At 44.7% G+C, this 21,831-nt stretch overlaps 1 protein-coding gene and 1 pseudogene across 1 annotated transcript in view; one reads left to right on the forward strand and one right to left on the reverse strand.

Annotated features, from left to right (window-relative positions):
• The window catches only part of LOC124622384, a 226,377-nt gene that overhangs the window by 14,512 nt on the left and 190,034 nt on the right, over nucleotides 1-21,831 (forward strand). The gene's annotated exons all lie outside the window — the stretch shown is intronic.
• LOC124623250 lies at nucleotides 20,953-21,070 on the reverse strand (annotated as a pseudogene).

A 21,831-nucleotide genomic window follows, 5' to 3' on the forward strand; every position in this document is an offset into this window, starting at 1 on the left:
AGCTTCCGACTTACATGTTCTTTGATGAGGTGTGGCCGTGCAACACCTTGTCGCCTACTCAGTATGCTCACGAAGTAAGACGCGAACAGCCGACAAGCTCCGCTATTTCCGAGATGTTCGTCGTCAGATGTCAGTCCGTAACAATCCGCACCTTGTCGAAGTCACATATGTCCTTGGATTTTCCATCTGCGGCCCTTATAGCTGCTAGAATGAATCCCTATATGTCTGTGTTCAGCTTATACAGGGTGTTACAAAAAGGTACGGCCAAACTTTCAGGAAACATTCCTCACACACATACAAAGAAAAGATGTTACGTGGACATGTGTCCGGAAACGCTTAATTTCCATGTTAGAGCTCATTTTAGTTTCGTCAGTATGTACTGTACTTTCTCGATTCACCGCCAGTTGGCCCAATTGAAGGAAGGTAATGTTGACTTCGGTGCTTGTGTTGACATGCGACTCATTGCTCTACAGTACTAGCATCAAGCACATCAGTACGTAGCATCAACAGGTTAGTGTTCATCACGAACGTGGTTTTGCAGTCATTGCAATGTTTACAAATGCGGAGTTGGCAGATGCCCATTCGATGTATGGATTAGCACGGGTCAATAGCCGTGGCGCGGTACGTTTGTATCGAGACAGATTTCCAGAACGAAGGTTTCCCGACAGGAAGACGTTCGAAGCAATTGATCGGCGTCTCAGGGAGCACGGAACATTCCAGCCTATGACTCGCGACTAGGGAAGACCTAGAACGACGAGGACACCTGCAATGGACGAGGCAATTCTTCGTGCAGTTGACGGTAACCCTAATGTCGGCGTCAGAGAAGTTGCTGCTGTACAAGGTAACGTTGACCACCTCACTGTATGGAGAGTGCTACGGGAGAACCAGTTGTTTCCGTACCACGTACAGCGTGTGCAGGCACTATCAGCAGCTGATTGGCCTCCACGGGTACACTTCTGTGAATGGTTCATCCAACAATGTGTCAATCCTCATTTCAGTGCAAATGTTCTCTTTACGGATGAGGCTTCATTCCAACGTGATCAAATTGTAAATTTTCACAATCAGTATGTGTGGGCTGACGAGAATCCGCACCCAATTGTGCAATCACGTCATCAACACAGATTTTCTGTGGACGTTTGGGCAGGCATTGTTGGTGATGTCTTGATTGGGCCCCATGTTCTTCCACCTACGCTCAATGGAGCACGTTATCACGATTTCATACGGGATACTCTACCTGTGCTGCTAGAACATGTGCCTTTACAAGTACGACACAACATGCGGTTCATGCACGATGGAGCTCCTGCACATTTCAGTCGAAGTGTTCGTACGCTTCTCAACAACAGATTCGGTGACCGATGGATTGGAAGAGGCGGACCAATTCCATGGCCTCCACGCTCTCCTGACCTCAACCCTCTTGACTTTCATTTATGGGGGCATTTGAAAGCTCTTGTCTACGCAACCCCGGTACCAAATGTAGAGACTCTTCGTGCTCGTATTGTGGACGGCTGTGATACAATACGCCATTCCCAGGGCCGCATCAGCGCATCAGGGATTCCATGCGACGGAGGGTGGATGCATGTATCCTCGCTAACGGATGACATTTTGAACATTTCCTGTAACAAAGTGTTTGAAGTCACGCTGGTACGTTCTGTTCCTGTGTGTTTCCATTCCATGATTAATGTGATTTGAAGAGAAGTAATTAAATGAGCTCTAACACGGAAAGTAAGCGTTTCCGGACACATGTGCACATACCATCTTTTCTTTATCTGTGTGTGAGGAATGGTTCCTGAAAGTTCGGCCGTACCTTTTTGTAACACCCTGTATACGTACTATGCTTACTGTCACGTGTTCGCTACGCCGCCAGGCGGCATTCAGTCTCGCTGTGGGCAGTGATCAGACTGTTTTGGCTCTTCAATAAAGCATGGCAACTTGCGGAGTGTAGATGTAGCTGTAGTAGATTAATGAGCGGAGCGCTTCCTTGAAAATTATAATTTTACCCCTGTGGACTTTATGCGAGAAGTATCTCGGAGGATGCGCTAAGTTTTGTCACCGGTTTCGGAACAAATGATCTGGGGCAATTCTATGAGAGAATTTTCTTCCTAAAATGAAACTGTATGGTTTCAGAGACGTTTTCAAGCTTCAAACATCTGTGATGTACGTAGTATCACATATTGATACCACACCATGGCGCATCAAGGTGGGCAACAGAATAGCAAGTTTCTGTCTGATGCCAACAACGGTCGCACGAGATCTGGTGGACACAACTATGCACTTCCGCTGAGTCACACCTCCAACATCTCTGTTCTACGAGTGCCCTCTGCTGCTGCAATATACAATGGTCGGTGGCAGCCGCTCACCTGACTTGCATTTGGAGCCACTACGCTACAGCATCTTCGTTCGTGCATAGGACAGCGAGTCTCAGCTCACTTGCCATTGTATGAGCTGGACTCTAGTCCCTGCTGCTTATTTGTAAAGAGTCTTCTTTCACTTGGGCAAATACAAGTTAAGTAAATCTTCTGTTTGTTGGGTTAACTCATTCCCTAATCATTTCTGCTCTTTCCACCTTTCCTATGACGACAGTTGCGACACCACTTAATTGCTCACCTCCTTACCTTGTGTACGATGTCGTACACAGAAATGTATACAGGGTGGTCCAATGATAGTGACCGGGCCAAATATCTCACGAAATAAGCATCAAACGAAAAAACCACAAAGAACGAAACTCGTCTAGCTTGAAGGGGGAAACCAGATGGCGCTATGGATGGCCCTCTAGATGGCGCTGCCATGGGTCAAACGGATATCAATTGCGTTTTTTTAGAATAGGAACCCCCATTTCTATTACATATTCGTGTAGTACGTAAAGAAATATGAATGTTTTAGTTGGCGCTATATGGCGCTGCCATAATTCAAACGGATATCAACTGCGTTTTTTAAAAATAGGAACCCCCATTTTTTTATTACATATTCGTGTAGTACGTAAAGAAATACGAAAGTTTTTGTTGGACGACTTTTTTTGCTTTGTGATAGATGGCGCTGTAATAGTCACAAACGTATAAGTACGTGGTATCACGCAACATTCTGCCAGTTCGGACGGTATTTGCTTCGTGATACATTACCCTTGTTAAAATGGACCGTTTACCAACTTCGGAAAACGTCGACATTGTGTTGGTCTATGGCTATTGTGATCAAAATGCCCAACGGGCGTATGCTATGTATGCTGCTCGGTATCCTGGATGACATTATCCAAGTGTCCGGACCGTTCACCGGATAGTTACGTTATTTAAGGAAACAGGAAGTGTTCAACAACATGTGAAACGTCAGCCACGACCTGCAACAAATGATGATGCCCAAGTAGGTGTTTTACCTGCTGTCGCGGCTAATCCGCACATCAGTAGCAGACAAATTGCGCGAGAATCGGGAATCGCGAAAACGTCGGTGTTGAGAATGCTACATCAACATCGATTGCACTCGTACCATATTTCTATGCACCAAGAATTGCATGGCGACGACTTTGAACGTCATGTACAGTTCTGCCGCTGGGCACAAGAGAAATTACGGTACGATGACAGATTTTTTGCACCCGTTCTATTTAGCGACGAAGCGTCATTCACCAACAGCGTTAACGTAAACCGGCATAATATGCACTACTGGGCAACGGAAAATCCACGATGCCTGCGACAAGTGGAACATCAGCGAGCTTGGCGGGATAATGTATGGTGCGGCATTATGGGAGGTAGGATAACTGGCCCCCATTTTATCGATGGCAATCTAAATGGTGTAATGTATGCTGATTTCCTACGTAATGTTCTACCGATGTTACTACAAGATATTTCACTGCATGACAGAATGGCGATGTACTTCCAAAATGATGGATGTCCGGCACATAGCTCGCGTGCCGTTGAAGCGGTATTGAATACCACATTTCATGACAGGTGGATTGGTCGTCGAATCACCATACCATGGCCCACACGTTCACCGGATCTGACGTCCCCGGATTTCTTTCTGTGAGGAAAGTTGAATGATATTTGCTATCGTGATCCACCGACGTCTGACAACATCTGTCAGCGCATTGCCAATGCATGTGCGAACATTACGGAAGGCGAACCACTCGCTGTTGAGAGGAATGTCGCTACACGTATTGCCAAATGCATTGAGGTTCACGGACATCATTTTGAGCATTTATTGCCTTAATGTGGTATTTACAAGTAATCACGCGTTAACAGCATGCGTTCTCAGAAATGATAAGTTCACAAAGGTACATGTATCACATTGGAACAATTGAAATAAAATGTTCAAACGTACCTACGTTCTGCATTTTAATTTAAAAAACCTACCTGTTACCAACTGTTCGTCTAAAATTGTGGGCCATATGTTTGTGACTATTACAGCGCCATCTATCACAAAGCGAAAAAAGTGGTCCAACAAAAACATTCATATTTCTTTACGTACTACACGAATATGTAATAAAAATGGGGGTTCCTATTTTTAAAAAACGCAGTTGATATCCGTTTGACCTATGGCAGCGCCAACTAGTGGGTCAACCATAGCGCCATCTGGTTTTCCCCTTAAAGCTAGACAAGTTTCGTTCTTTGTAGTTTTTTCGTTTGACGCTTGTTTCGTGAGATATTTGATCCGATCACGATCAATGGACCACCCTGTATATGCAGACTGAAGATGTTTGAGGTTTGAACCATACAGTGAACTTGATTAATATACATATATCAAAGAAAGTTTTACAACACCCCCAGTTCCCAGAACTCCTGATTATAGACGTTGACTGTGAATATTGTATCACACACACAGTCTCTATGACTGTTCAGAGATGTCACTAAACCAGCCAAAAGACGTAAACAGCCATGCATGAGCAGCGCCTATTAGACGGAGGGTGGCCGACAGCTGATCAGTTCCAGTTTTTCCACCAGGAAGGAGGTACACGGCTCGCGTTGTCTGTAATTCAACCATGCCTATACGGCCAATACCTCGGTTCGATCGCATCTGCATTGTTACTTTGTGCCAGGAAGGGATCTCAACAAGGGAAGTGTCCAGGCGTCTCGGAGTGAACCAAAGCGATGTTGTTCGGACATTGAGGAGATACAGAGAGACAGGAACTGTCGATGACATGCCTCGCTCAGGTCACCCAAGGGCTACTACTGCAGTGGATGACCGCTACCTAAGGATTATGGCTCGGAGGAACCCTGACAGCAACGCCACCATGTTGAATAATACTTTTCGTGCAGCCACAGGACTTCGTGTTACGACTCACACTGTGCGCAATAGGCTGCAAGATGCGCAACTTCACTCCCGACGTCCATGGCGACGTCCATCTTTGCAACCCCGACACCATGCAGGGCGTTACAGATGTAAGTAGGCTGTTTATGTTTTCTCTATGTAAGTAGGCTGTTTATGTTTTCTTATTGGCAACGTTACGTAGCGGTCAATATGAAAATCACTGGCTGTGCTGTGTGCAGTCTGTGGCTAGTTTGCATTGTTGTCTGCCATTGTAGTGTTGGGCAGCGGCAGCTGGATGTGAACAGCGCGTAGCGTTGCGCAGTTGGAGGTGAGCCGCCAGCAGTGGAGGATGTGGGGAGAGAGATGGCGGAGTTTTGAAATTTGTCATGAACTGCTATATTTATATATGATGATATCAAGGTAAATACATTGTTTGTTCTCTATTAATATCTTTCATTTGCTAACTATCCCTATCAGTAGTTAGTGCCTTCCATAGTTTGAATCTTTCGTTTAGCTGGCAGTAGTGGCGCTCGCTGTATTGCAGTAGCTTGAGCAGCGAAGATTTTTGTGAGGTAAGTGATTTGTGAAAGGTATAGTTTAATGTTAGTCAGGGCCATTCTTTTGTAGGGAATTTTGAAAGTCAGATTGCGTTGCGCTAACAAAATATTGTGTGTCAGTTTAAGCACAGTCATGTATAATTGTTCAAAGGGGACGTTTCACAGATGGGCCCAACAACATGCAGAATGGATCGCTCAGGATTGGCATGACGTTTTCTTCACCGATGAGTGTCGCACATGCCTTCAACCAGACAATCGTCGGAGCCGTGTTTGGAGACAATCCGGTCAGACTGAACGCCTTAGACACACTGTCCAGCGAGTGCAGCGAGGTAGAGGTTCCCTGCTGTTTTGGGGTGGCATTATGTGCGGCCGACGTAAGGCGCTGATGGTCATGGAAGGCGCCCTAACGGCTGTACCATACGTGATTACCATCCTCCGACCGATAGTGCAACCATAGCGGCAGCATATTGGCGAGGGTTTCGTCTTCATAGACGACAATTCGCGCTCCCATCGCGCACATCTTGTGAATGACTTTCTTCAGGATAACGACATCGCTCGACTAGAGTGGCCAGCATGTTCTCCAACCATGAACCCTATCGAACATGCCTGTTATAGATTGAAAAGGGCTGTTTATGGACAACGTGACGCACCAACCACTCTGAGGCCTCTACGCCGAATTGCCGTTGAGGAGTGGGAAAATCTGGACCAATAGTGCCTCGATGGACTCGTGGATAATATGCCACGACGAATATAGGCGTGCATCAGTGCAAGAGGACGTGCTACTGGGTGTTAGAGGTACCTGCGTGTACAGCAATCTGGACCACCACCTCTGAAGGTCTCACTGTTTGGTGCTGCAACATGCAATGTGTGGTTTCCATGACCAATGAAAATATTGTATACTACCCGTCTTTCCCTATTGCTTAAGCCTACTTTTTCACAGAATTTCGAAATCTTGCACCATTTGACATTGTCGAATTCTTTTTCCAGGTCGACAAATCCTATAATCGGGTCTTGATTTTTCTGTAGTTTTGCTTCCATTATCAACCACAATGACAGAAAACACTGTCGAAAAATAAACAAAGGGTACTGTAGACAACGAGCTACTTTTGACTCACCCTGACCCATCAACCTCTACCACTGAATGTCCTCACCCTTTACAACAAGCTTCTATCCATGTCACCTTCCTAAACGCATATTTGTCGTCTGCGGAAAGCCTCATACAGGTAGAGACGTCTGCCAGGTCATTCACACAGCGTGACTTTTCGGTATACATGGGAAATCAAACGGCATACAGATAACGCCGAAAAATCGAAAATTTGTGTACCATTTTCACGAAAACAAATGTCTACGACAGTTGAAGACATGAAGTAAAAAAGACTCTAAGTTCCATAATAAATAGTTTTGAAGTATTTTGTGAAATGGGATCTATATGACAAACCCAGTAACGTATAAAAGTCTCAGGCTGCAATAAATGGAAATGTAATTAACAGGTGGCATGCGGTTTAACAGCCACTGCTGTTGGCATCTAAAGGGCTCTATGTTCCGTGCATTTATTGCTCATTGTTACATGAAATGGTGGACGCAGCGGAAGTTCGTGATAGTTCAAGCGGACAGAAACGACGTATTAAAGGAGAAGGCACTGCGGCAGCAATGAAGATGAAGCTGAAATATAGAGAGAAATGAGTTCATAAGTTCAAGTAATTAACGTATTCCCTTAAAAGCTCGTCCGGAACAGGAGGTATTTCTCATTACTGATCGTTAATTTACACCATAACTGAACAGAATGTTTATTATTGAGTTACAAAAGACATTGTTCCAGGAGATGTAAAGGATATTATAGAGCAAATAAATCCCATCCATCATCAGTAAGATGAATGCATCTGACATCTTGCCGGCCGGAGTGGCCGTGCGGTTCTAGGCGCTACAGTCTGGAGCCGAGCGACCGCTACGGTCGCAGGTTCGAATCCTGCCTCGGGCATGGATGTGTGTGATGTCCGTAGGTTAGTTAGGTTGAATTAGTTTTAAGTTCTAGGGGACTGATGACCTCAGAAGTTAAGTCGCATAGTGCTCAGAGCCATTTGAACCATTTGAACCATCTGACATCTTGTATTTCAATAAAACAGCAGATTGTATTATAAATACAGCAGATCTAAATACATCCAAAGCGCACAGTGGCTGTGGTTAGTCAAACATAATCCTGATGAAACTAAGACCAGGATACGTTTCAATGAAGTTGAAGCCAGGTAAGATATCCCTGTTTTGAGGAAAGGTGTACGAGTACAAAAAAATCTAGAAAATGTGGCTATCTGGCCTGGATGTTACAAGTTACATCTGTGGAGAAAAGAAGAAACATTTGACTGAAATGGACCTTTTAATATCTCTTGCTGAGTTTGAACTGCGGCACTTAGATCTTTTCATTGCATTTCCAGCTACACCAAGTTTTTCTTACTATTACAATGCAACTTTTATACGTCTTTTGAAGACTGTGAAACACATTTAATAGCGCAATTATGACCATTACTTACCTAGTATATTTAAAACTCATTTTCCTCAAATTCATTATTTTCGGCAATTAGAGGCTTCTTCATTTCAAGTCTTCAATTCGGAAGAACATAAAAACAAATAATTCAATCGTAAAATGATCAATTTTAAAGATTTCATGAAGCTGCTTCGTCTAAACGAATCTCATTGATCGCAAAATTCGCGAAAAGTTTCAGTCATGAACTGAGTGAGAGATTGGGTCGCACTTTGAAAACAACCCTCTTCCGTCAGGCGCGACGAGCAGGACTATTTGACGAGTGTCGCCGACCGAATGAGGTCTACTCTTCCGAGAACATGGCGGCCACGTACTGACAACATGAGGCAGAAGCCTACCGAGTGGCTGCTCGTTCCGACATCCTTGCATGGCTGTCTCTTCCGGCCACAAGAGGTTTCTGAAAGTCACACACAGAAGTGACAAAAGTCGTGGAACAGCGATATTCACATGTACAGATGGCGGTAGTATCGCGTACAAGAGGTGCAAAGGGGCAGTACATTGACGCAGCTGTCATTTGTACTCAGGTGATTCTTGTCAAACGGCGTCCAACATGATTATGACCGCCAGACGCGAAATGGTAGTTGGAGCTAGATGCATCGGACATTCCGTTTCGGGACTTGTTAGAGAATTCAATATCCACAGAGTCAAGGGTGTGTGGAGAACGCCACATTTCAGGCATTAACTCTCACAACAGACAACGCAGTGGCCGACGACCTTCGCTTAACGACCGAGAGCAGCGGCGTTTGCGCAGGGATGTCAGTGCTAACAGACAAAGAATAATGCGTGAAATGACCACAGAAATCACTGTGGGGTATACGACGAAAGTGTCCGTTAGGACGACGCGGTGAAATCTGGTGTTAATGGACTATGTCAACAGACGACCGACGCGAGTGCCTTTGCTAACAGCACGACGTAGCCTGCAGCGCCTCCCCTGCGTTCGTGACCGTATCGCGTTGGACCCTAGACGACTGGAGAACCGTGGCCTGGTCAGATGAATCCCGGTTCCAGTCGGTAAGATAGCCACGGACCCAAGTTGTCGACAAGGCACTGTGGAGGCTCCATAATGGTGTGGTCTGTGTTTACAAGTAATGGACTGGGACCTTTGGTCCAACTGAACCGATCATTGACCAGAAATGGTTATGTTTGGCTTCTTGGAGACAATTTGCACCCATTCATTGACTTCATGTTCACGTGACAATGCGCTGTGTCACCGGGTCACAATTGCTCGCTACTGGTTTGAAGAACACTCTGGACTCTTCGAGCAAATGATTCGGCCACCCCGATCGCCGGACATGAATCCCATCGAACATTTATGGGACATAATCGAGAGGTCAGTCCGCGCACAAACTCCTGCACTGGCAACTCTTTCGCAGTTATTGACGGCTGTAGAGGCAGCGTGGCTCAATATTTCTGCAGGGGACTTCGAACGACTTTCTGAATCTATCCCACGTCGAGTTCCTCCACTAAGCCGGGCAAAAGAAGGTCCGACAGGATGTTTGGAGGTATCCCATGGCTTTTGTCGTTTAAGTGTACTATAATTCAAAAAATGGCATCTGTTACTGCCTAAATCGTTGGAGAAGCAACAAATTAAACAGCAATTTTCTTCTGCAGATGGGTGTTTCCTCACGCATCGAAAAAGCACCCTGGGAGTATCGTGAACAGTAGCGGCCCTAACACACTACGTTGGGCTACGTTGGAAACTATCTTTTCGTTTATGACATTGCCTCCTAATTAATAATTAATAAAGAGGAATTCAGTTCGGTTTACTAAGATGTCTTCAGATCATTCGTATATCTATTCGCATATTTCATATGCACGTATTTAGGGTACGATACACAACTGTTGTTGTTGTTGGGGTCTTCAGTCCTGAGACTGGTTTGATGCAGCTCTCCATCCTACTCTATCCTGTGCAAGCTTCTTCATCTACCTACAGCAGTACCTACTGCAATCTACATCCTTCTGAATCTGCTTAGTGTATTTATCTCTTGGTCACCCTCTACGATTTTTACCCTCCACGCTGCCCTCCAATACTAAATTGGTGATACCTTGATGCCTCAACACATGTCCTACCAACCGATCCCTTCTTCTAGTCAAGTTGTGCCACAAACTTCTCTTTTCCCCAATCCTATTCAATACTTCCTCATTAGTTATGTGACCTACCCATCTAATCTTCAGCATTCTTCTGTAGCACAACATTTCGAAAGCTTCTATTCTCTTCTTGTCCAAACTATTTATCGTCCATGTTTCACTTCCATACATGGCTACGTTCCATACAAATACTTTCAGAAATGACTTCCTGACACTTAAATCAATACTCGATGTTAACAAATTTCTCTTCTTCAGAAATGCTTTCCTTGCCATTGCCAGTCTACATTTTATATCCTCTCTACTTCGACCATCATCAGTTATTTTGCTCCCCAAATAGCAAAACTCCTTTACTACTTTAAGTGTCTCATTTCCTAATCTAATTCCATCAGCATCACCCTACTTAATTCCACTACATTCCATTATCCTCGTTTTGTTTTTGTTGATGTTCATCTTATACCCTCCTTTCAAGACACTATCCATTCCATTCAACTGCTCTTCCAAGCCCTTTGCTGTCTCTGACAGAATTACAATGTCATCGGCGAACCTCAAAGTTTTAATTTTTTCTCCATGGATTTCAATACCTACTCTGAATTTTTCTTTTGTTTCCTTCACTGCTTGCTCAATATACAGACTGAATAACATCGGGGAGAGGCTACAACCCTGTCTCACTCCCTTCCCAACCACTGCTTCCCTTTCATGTCCCTCGACTCTTATAACTGCCATCTGGTTTCTGTACAAATTCTAAATAGCCTTTCGCTCCCTGTATTTTACCCCTGCCACCTTCAGAATTTGAAAGAGAGTATTCCAGTCAACATTGTCAAAAGCTTTCTCTAAGTCTACAAATGCTAGAAAAGTAGGTTTGCCTTTCCTTAATCTTTCTTCAAAGATAAGTCGTAGGGTCAGTATTGCCTCACGTGTCTCACAATTTCTACGGAATCCAAACTGATCTTCCCCAAGGTTGGCTTCTACTAGTTTTTCCATTCGTCTGTAAAGAATCCGCGTTAGTATTTTGCAGCCGTGATTTATTAAACTGATAGTTTGGTAATGTTCACATTTGTCAACACCTGCTTTCTTTGGGATTGGAATTATTATATTCTTCTTGAAGTCTGATGGTATTTCGCCTGTTTCATACATCTTGCTCACCATATGGTAGACTTTCGTCAGGACTGGCTCTGCCAAGGCTGTCAGTAGTTCTACTCCCGGGGCCTTGTTTCGACTCGGGTCTTTCAGTGCTTTGGCAAACTCTTCACGCAGTATTATATCTCCCATTTCATCTCCATCTACATCCTCTTCCATTTCCATAATACTGTCCTCAAGTACATCGCCCTTGTAAGGACCCTCTATATACTCCTTCCACCTTTCTGCTTTCCCTTCTTTGCTTAGAACTGGGTTTCCATCTGAGCTTTTGATATTCATGCAAGTGGTTCTCCTTTCTGTGAAGGTCTCTTTAATTTTCCTGTAGGCTGTATCTATCTTACCCTTAGTGAGATAAGCCTCTACATCCTTACATTAGTCCTCTAGCCATGCCAGTCTAGCCATTTCGCACTTCCTGTCGATCTCATTTTTGAGACGTTTGTATTCCTTTTTGCCTGCTTCATTTACTGCATTTTTATATTTTCTCCTTTCATCAATTAAATCCAGTATTTCTTCTGTCACCCAAGGATTTCTACTAGCCCTCGCGTTTTTACCTACTTGATCCTCTGCTGCCTTCACTACTTCATCCCTCAAAGCTACCCGTTCTTCTTATACTGTATTTCTTTCCCCCAGTCCTGTCAATTCTTCCCTTATGCTCTCCCTGACACTCTGTACAATCTCTGGTTTAGTCAGTTTATCCAGGTCCCATGTCCTTAAATTCCCACCTTTTTGCAGTTTCTCCAGTTTTAATCTACAGGTCATAACCAATAGATTGTGGTCAGAATCCACATCTGCCCCTGGAAATGTCTCACAATTTAAAACCTGGTTCCTAAATCTCTGTCTATACATTATATAATCTATCTGAAACCTATCAGTATCTCCAGGCTTCTTTCATGTTTACAACCTTCTTTCATGATTCTTGAACCAAGTGTTAGCTATGATTAAGTTGCGCTCTGTGCAAAATTCTACCAGGCGGCTTCCTCTTTCATTTCTTACCCCCAATCCATATTCACTTACTACGTTTCCTTCTCTCCCTTTTCCTAATGTCGAATTCCAGTCACCCATGACTATTAAATTTTCGTCTCCCTTCACAATCTGAATAATTTCTTTTATTTCATCATACATTTCTTCAATTTCTTCCTCATCTGCAGAGCTAGTTGGCATATAAACTTGTACTACTGTAGTAGGCATGGGCTTCATGTCTATCTTGGTCACAATAATGCGTTCACTGTGCTGTTTGTAGTAGCTTACCCGCATTCCTATTTTCCTATTCATTATTAAACCTACTCCTGCATTACCCCTATTTGATTTTGTGTTTATAATCCTGTAGTCACCTGACGAGAGGTCTTGTTCCTCCTTCCACCGAACTTCACTAATTCCCACTATATCTAACTTTAACATATCCATTTCCCTTTTTAAATTTTCTAACCTACCTGCCCGATTAAGGGATCTGACATTCCACGCTCCGATCCGTAGAATGCCAGTTTTCTTTCTCCTGATAATGACATCCTCTTGAGTAAGACTTTTATCCATTGTGGATGTGGAACACTGCGACTGTGGTGTGAAAAGGTTTTCAGAAATTACTGCAACCAGTCGCCTTTTATGTAGATGTATTTTATTTAACCATGACCGGTTTCGAGCTGCCTAGCAACTCATCATCAGATGGTATATACATTTAGCACTAAATGTATATACCATCTGATGATGAGTTGCTAGGCAGCTCGAAACCGGTCATGGTTAAATAAAATACATCTACATAAAAGGCGACTGGTTGCAGTAATTTCTGAAAACCTATCCTCTTGAGTAGTCCCTCGACCGAGCGAGGTGGCGCAGTGGTTAGCACACTGGACTCGCATTCGGGAGGACGACGGTTCAATCCCGTCTCCGGCCATCCTGATTTAGGTTTTCCGTGATTTCCCTAAATCGTTTCAGGCAAATGCCGGGATGGTTCCTTTGACAGGGAACGGCCGATTTCCTTCCCCATTCTTCCCTCACCCGAACTTGCGCTCCGTCTCTAATGACCTCGTTGTCGACAGGACGTTAAACACTAATCTCCTCCTCCTTGAGTAGTCCCCGCCCGGAGATCCGAATGGGGGACTATTTTACCTCCGGAATATTTTATCCAAGAGGACGCTATCATCATTTAACCATAAGGTAAAGCTGCATGTCCTCGGGAAAAATTACGGCCGTAGTTTCCCCTTGCTTTCAGCCGTTCGCAGTACCAGCACAGCAAGGCCGTTTTGGTTAGTGTTACATGGCCAGATCAGTCAATCATCCAGACTGTTGCCCTTGCAACTACTGTAAAGGCTGCTGCCCCTCTTCAGGAACCACACGTTTGTCTGGCCTCTCAACAGATACCCCTCCATTGTGGTTGCACCTACAGTACGGCTATCTGTATCGCTGAGGCACGCAAGCCTCCCCACCAACGGCAAGGTCCATGGTTCATGGGGGGAGGGATACACAACTATATCGAATGATTGCTGAAAGTCAATAAAAACGGAATTAGCCTGATCTCCTTTATATAATGCCTTCAGAAACTCTTAGATGAGCAGAATGAGCTGAGATTTGCATCTGCGTGGTTGCGGCCATCGAATCGAGCACGATGCACACTAACTCATCAAAAGTATCTAGATGCCTATTAATGGACATGAAGTCGTCGCCTTTACGGCTGTTTGAACTCTGCTAGGGACACTTCCAATGAGGTATCTGAATGTCTATTCTTCCTCAAGACCAGAGGCTGAAAATACCACTACAGTTGTAAGGTTATTGTACTTAGAACACGCCCATCTTCAGATGTCGTAACTTGGTGGTTTGACTCCGACCGCCGCTGTGGACGAGTACAAGACGCGGTATGCTACCAGCGATCGCAGAGCATGGAGTCCTCAAGAGCCGAAATCAGAGGGGGTAGAAATGTTGGACGCTAGGCTTAGGAGCGAATCCATTTCTTAACTCATCTCAAAGATCACTGAGATGAGGTTGGGACTCTGGATAAGACAGTTGGTTTCAGGAATCTTATCATCTGCAGACAATTGCGTCACAGATACTGCTTTAAGAAAAGTGCATTCTCAAGCTGAAACAAACATTCGTCTCCGAATTACTCCTCTACTGTAGTCAGTACATGTTGCTGTAAATTTTGTTCATATCCTTCCACATTTTTGCGTTTTCTTAAGCGGAGTAAAGGATCCAAATCTTAACCAAAGAAGCATCCCTATGCTGCATCCCCAGGTCATCCATTCTTACCTGTTGCCAGGCCACAGCTTGGCAGATAACGTTCTCCAGTTGTTAGTCAAACCCTTGGTATTGCCATAGGATATAGCGTGATTTGTCGCTCTGAATCACTCATTCCCAATCACTCACAGTCCAGAGACGTCGCTTTTTACACTACACAAAGTGTCACTTAGCGCTGACTACAAAAATTTGTGGCCTATGAGGAGCTACTCGGTCATTCTGCCCACTTTATTTTTAGCTCTCTCCGCACATTCATTGGGCTGGCTAGACTGCTGGTAACGCCTTGGAAGACAAGAGTGAGTCCTTCCGCTGATTTCATGCAATTTTTACAACCACCCTCTGCAGTGCTCGGCCGTAACTCTCTGTCAGCACATGAGACCTGTCTGGTCTTGTTTTATCTGTGGCTGTTCCTTCGCGTTTCCACTTTACATTCACATCCCAGTGTTTGGTCCTCATTCGAATTCACTGAGCTCTCCTGAACGACCCATTTTGCTGTTACTGCTTGTCCACTGTGCGGGCTTTCAAATAATAAGAATGAAATGGTGTGGTGGCCATCAACTACGTACCCTCCGACTCAGAGTTGAAATATTAAAAGTTTTGGCTGGTATCGTTGTGTAGGGGCAGGGATACGTAGTTGCTGCATTACAAGCCAAATACTGCTGAGTCTACAGTATACAATATGAATATACACATGAATCGAATGGTTGAAGGTTCCTATCACTCGGCAATTGCGATTGTAACGTAGAAATTTATAAATGAAAGATTGCAATTCAATAAAATCTGCAGGTACTATCTTAACGACTTTAAATGATGAGTACGATAGTAAAAGTACTTTTAAGAATGTGGTATATTTCCGCAAAAAACTTTTTAGTGTCGATGGCTTAGAAATAAAATAAAATATAAGATGAATAACAGGGAACCAATAGATTCGTACTGCACGTAATTAGTTAAGAACAATAACATAGCTCGCGAGATATTCACTTCTAAACGCACACTACGTCTTCACTATAGAAGCCACGGAAATCTCACAAGCGCACAGGTCGACACTACGAAGTATTTCTATCTGCCGCGACCACGCGCAAACCGCTCTACACTCCAAGTCTCTCTTGCGACCGTGTGTCCCCAGCGCCGTAATGTCCCGGACTCCCCCCGTGTCCTGTGCCGTCCTGCGCAGAACTCTTCTGTCCTCCCTCAAAACGATGCTCTTCTCCCACTTCCATCCAGTCTCCCCATTCACGAGCGCTGTGATTGGCTAGCGCGCTGCCTCCATGTCTCCAAGCCAACTCATACCCACAAACGTATTGAAACACATACGAAATACTGGATTTACGTTTAAATAACTTGAAATTGAATAAATATTTCTACGGCTGGACCATAAACACCCTCTAACACACGTTATTTAATACATAAACAAATGAAATAGACATATATCAAAGAAACAGCAAGCAAAAGTAGGCCAGTAGCCTAACGTCTCTGTGCTTTCTAAAACATAGTAAATATTTAATCAATTTCTTCATGAATACCGTATATCAAATATAAACCAAGACATAGATGAATAAATATATTTATAAGCATGCTGCTACCACTTTTTCGTGTAAATGCAGAGTACTTATGGCCTGACGCGATCGATAGTAATCGGCCACTTTGACATACAATAACTCACGTACTATTGAAGTTACATGCCAGTAATTCATACCAATTTAGGTTTACACTAATAGCTTTCTAAAGACATGTCGATCGACGAGATCGGATGAAGCGTTTAGATTTTGGAAATTCGTTGTTCGGTGTTACTTGTATAATTTACCGTCAGATGCTAAACTTTAAACTAATAAAAATATTGAAAATCTGATTACACCATCAGAATCATCGTGAAAATAATAGTAATGTTCATGTTTCTTTCTGAGTTATCATGATTCATCTGGCTACTATTAATTTCTATACGAACTGTGAAATGTCTGCCATGATGTTCACAAAGTCCGCCATCTTTGACACTCTCAACATACAACTGTTTCATCGACACGGCGTCACCACGGAATTCCCAGCCATGCGCTCGGGTTGGACCCTTCTTGCTTTGGCCAACGTCCGGCACCACGTGGTCGGCCTGCCGAGCGGACCGTGTGGCCACGCCAACTCCAAACGTAAAATATTTTCAGGGCACCACAATTTGCCCGTTACCTCACAGCTGACAACAAAATACTCTCCACTTGTTTTAATGTTGGCATGTCAGTTCTGCATTACATAAGAGTATACAGATACTTTAGATCAGATAGTGTAACGTTCCATAACCCTTCAAGTGAGATGGGTCTATAGTTCTGCGCATCAGTCTTGCGCCACTTGTTATAGACTAGACCAAACTGCGCCTTTTTGTGGACACGTTTTCTCCGTTGTTCCAGACACCTATGGCAAACTGATGCAAGATGAGGAACAAGTTCCTAAGCATATTCAGCACAGAGTCTAATGGTTAGCACATCAAACCATGGATTTCCTTTTTTTTTTTTTTTTTTTTTTAAGAGATTGAGCTCTTAAATTCCACGCTGAATTCTTTCTACTTCCGTCATTTTTGCATTCGTGTTTCTGTTGACTGTATGAAATGTGTTGTGATGTGTTGCGTTTCGTTACCTTCGTGATTAACGTGCATTTAGACTGATTTTACGCACAATCAGATGTTTTTTCCAAGAGGTGTGATATTGCTTCCAAATACATTGAAGACTCCTCCAGTAGCCATCGTTACACTCATTTTGACTACTCGTATGCTCAGCTTTTTGTTTGTCAGCAAGGATTCAGCTACATTTGAATCTGCTGAGCAGCTCATGTGGTGCTAAGAACATTTTGCTTCTTTACCGCACAGGCGGACGTGTGGTTATGAGGCAATATTATGTACACTGATGAGCCAAAACATTATGACCAGCAGCTTAATAGCTTGTTTTCCCATCTTTGGAACGAAATACATCTCTGATTCTGCGTATCATGGGTCCGAAAATTTATTGGTAGGTTTGTAGACGTATGTCACGCACAGGTCATGTACACTACTGGCCGTTAAAATTGCTACACTACGAAAATGACGTGCTACATACGCGAAATTTAACCGACTAGAAGAAGTGCTGTGATATGCAAATGATTAGCTTTTCAGAGCATTCACACAAGGTTGGCGCCCGTGGCGACACCTACAACGTGCTGACATGAGGAAAGTTTCCAACCGATTTCTCATACACAAACAGCAGTTGACCGGCGTTGCCTGGTGAAACGTTGCTGTGATGCCTCGTGTAAGGAAGAGAAATGCGTACCATCACGATTCCGACTTTGATAAAGGTCGGATTGTAGCCTATCGCGATTGCAGTTTATCGTATCGCGTCATTGCTGCTCGAGTTGGTCGAGATCCAATGACTGTTAGCACAATATCGAAACGGTGGGTTCAGGAGGGTAATACGGAACGCCGTGCTGGATGCTAATGACCTCGTATCACTAGCAGTCGACATGACAAGAATATTATCCGCATGGCTGTAACGGATCGTGCAGCCACGTCTCGATCCCTGAGTCAACAGATGGGGACGTTTGCAAAACAACAACCATCTGCACGAACAGTTCGACGACATTTGCAACAGCATGGACTATCAGGTCGGAGACCATGGCTGCGGTTACCCTTGACGCTGCATCACAGACACGAGCGCCTGCGATGGTGTACTGAACGACGAACCTGGGTGCACGAATGCCGAAACGTCATTTTTTCGGATGAATTCAGGTTCTGTTTATAGCATCATGATGGTCGCATTCGTGTTTGGCGACATCGTGGTGAACGCACATTGGAAGCGTGTATTCGTCATCGCCATACTGGCGTATCACCAGGAGTGATGGTATGGGGTGCCATTGGTTACACGTCTCGGTCACCTCTTATTCGCCTTGACGGCACTTTGAACAGTAGCCGTCACATTTCAGATGTGTTACGACCCGTGGCTCTACCCTTCATTCGATCCCTGCGAAACCCTACATTTCAGCAAGATAATTCACGACCGCATGTTGCAGGTCCTGTATTGGCCTTTCTGGATACAGAAAATGTTCGACTGTTGCCCTGGCCAGCACATTCTCCAGATCTCTCACCAGTTGAAAACATCTGGTCAATGGTGGCCGAGCAACTGGCTCGTCACAATACTCCAGTCACTTCTCTTGATGAACTGTGACATCGTGTTGAAGCTGCATGGGCAGCTGTACCTGTGCACGCCACCCAAGCTCTGTTTGACTCAATTCCCAGGCATATCAAGGCCGTTATTATGGCCAGAGGTGGTTGTTCTGGTACTGATTTCTCAGGATCTATGCACCCAAATTGCGTGAAAATGTATTCACATGTCACTTCTAGTACAATATGTTTGTCCAATGAATACCCGTTTATCATCTGCATTTCTTCTTGGTGTAGCAATTTTAATGGCTAATAGTGTAATTAAGGTAAATAACAGGCTGCTGATCTGCGTACGCGGTGACAGTGTCCGATGGCGACCCAGATGGGTTCCACAGGATTCACATCAGGAGAATTTGGTTGCCGTGACATCAACGTGGCCGGCCACTGTGCCGAGCGTTTCTAGGCGCTTCAGTCCAGAACCGCGCTGCTGCTACGGTCGCAGGTTCGAATCCTGCCTCGGGCATGGATGTGTGTGATGTCCTTAGGTTAGTTAGGTTTAAGTACTTCTAAATCTAGGGGACTGATGATCTCAGATGTTAAGTCCCATAGTGCTTAGAGCCATTTGAACCATTTGAACATCAACGTGAGTTCACTATAATGCATTGCTGAAAGATGACATCGCTATCGCGGAGGATATCAAGCACACAAAGGGTTGGTGGTTGGCAGCTGTCAGCATGTTTTCGATTACTACCACAGGTCCCATGTAACCTCAGGAGATGTCCCCTTTAGCATAACGCTGCTCCCACCAGCGTGTATTCGTGGCACGCTGCATGTTTCCAGCCCCCGTTCAGCTCGATGTGGCGTTTGTGGAGACGACCATCGACCTAGTGCAGCAAAACTGTGATCACCCGAAGGGCAGACACGTTTCCATTGCTCGACTGTTGAATCTCGATGGTCCCGTGCCTACCCCAATCGTAATTCAGATGGTTCAAATGGCTCTGAGCACTCTGAGACTTAACATCTGAGGTCATCAGTCCCCTAGAACTTACAACTACTTAAACCTAACTAACCTTAGGACATCACTCACATCCATGCCCGAGGCAGGATTCGTAGCGGTCGCGTCGTTCCAGACTGAAGCGCCTAGAACCGCTCGGCCACAACGGCCGACCCCAATCGTAAATGACGATGTCTTTGGGTCAACATGTGAAAACATAGTTGTGGTCTGCTGCGGAGCTCTGTGTTCAACAATGTATGATGAACAGTGAGCTGTGAAATACTTGTTCATGTACCAGCATTGTGCTCTTTCGGCAGAGATGCCACAGATCACAATTTCTCCTACTTTACAAAGCAGACAAGCCTCTGAACCCCGCGTTCTGTCAAGAGTGGTGGACGTCCAAACATTTAGCGCCTAGTGGTAGTTTCATTGTCCTTCTGCCTCTTTCTGTAGATGCGCAGTATAGTAGCATGTGAACATTCGACCAGCTTCGCCGTTTTTGAGATACTCGTTCACAGGCTTTGCGTAATAATAATCCGCTCTTCGTCAATGGATTTCTACATTTGTAGCCCACATCTTCGCAAGGGTAATCCCTCATCTATGTCTGCTCCACCTACGTACTTTGTAACCGCTTCACATGCCCACAACGTTACCAGGCAGCGTCCAACGTCGCGGTGGAAAGTATTCATAACGTTTTATCATTGTATTCATAGATGTTGTGATCGAGAGAAACATTGGCGACACATGCGTTTTGTTGCATGTTGGGCCGATTTTGTACAATGATCGGTTTTTGGGAAGTAATGTGAGAGTGACAAAGATAATGTCACATGCAGGACCTGGCAAACTGGACCTTGACCTTACCAGGACACACAAAGCACTCCGCCTTCAGGCCACAAGTGGCCCATCGGGACCATCCGACCGCCGTATCATCCTCAACTTAGAATGTGGTTAAGAGGGCGTGTGGTTAGCACACCGATTTCCCGGTCGTTATGATGGCTTTCTGTGACCGGAGCCGCTACTATTGGGTCGAGTAGCTCCTCAATTGGCATCACGAGGCTGAGCGCACCCCGAAAAATGGCAACAGAGCATGGCGGCCCGGACGGTCACCCATCCCAGTGCCGGCCACGCCCAACAGCGCTTAACTTCGGTGATCTGACGGGAACCGGTGTATCCACTGCAGCAAGGCCGTTGCCAGGACACACAGCAGAGACATAAAAGCAGTGGCAGCTACAGCGTAAGAGCACAAGAGCACGTGAACACCCAAACTTTCGATGCCTTGTGGATTTATTGGTTATTTTTCTTTGAAAGCTGTGAAACATAACATAGATGCCGCAATCTGAAGCCGGCCGGAGTGGCCGTGCGGTTCTAGGCGCTACAGTCTGGAACCGCGTGGCCGCTGCGGTCGCAGGTTCGAATCCTGCCTCGGGCATGGATGTGTGTGATGTCCTTAGGTTAGTTAGGTTTAAGTAGTTCTAAGTTGTAGGGGACTGATGACCACAGCAGTTAAGTCCCATAGTGCTCAGAGCCATTTTTAAACCGCAATCTGAAAGATACGACACTTAAAGGTACAGCGCTACTGCTCCTCTACAGTCCATGAAACTTGGCATCAGGACGTAATTGCCTTACGGGCCAAATACATACGGATTTGATGCACAATGTTTACGGTTCACGATGTGCACAGCTAGCCCTTGCCATTCAACTTGAAGTTTACGTCAGTGCCACCAGCTGGCAGCACTCTGCAGCACTCTTTTTCTGCCGTTCGCTCGGCATAAATCCTGCTAAATGATAGCCCACTCCTCAGATACGCTAATTTACTCACTATCTAGCAGAATTAGATCGGACGTCAGTATATGTTAAAGTTGTACTGACAGTAAACCTATATTGTGGGATTCTGAATGAGTTATGGTATATTAAGTTATGAATTTTATCATACAGCAATCCATTTGATGCGCTG

Source organism: Schistocerca americana, chromosome 7 (assembly GCF_021461395.2).
Source record: "Schistocerca americana isolate TAMUIC-IGC-003095 chromosome 7, iqSchAmer2.1, whole genome shotgun sequence".
Lineage (NCBI taxonomy): Eukaryota > Metazoa > Arthropoda > Insecta > Orthoptera > Acrididae > Schistocerca > Schistocerca americana.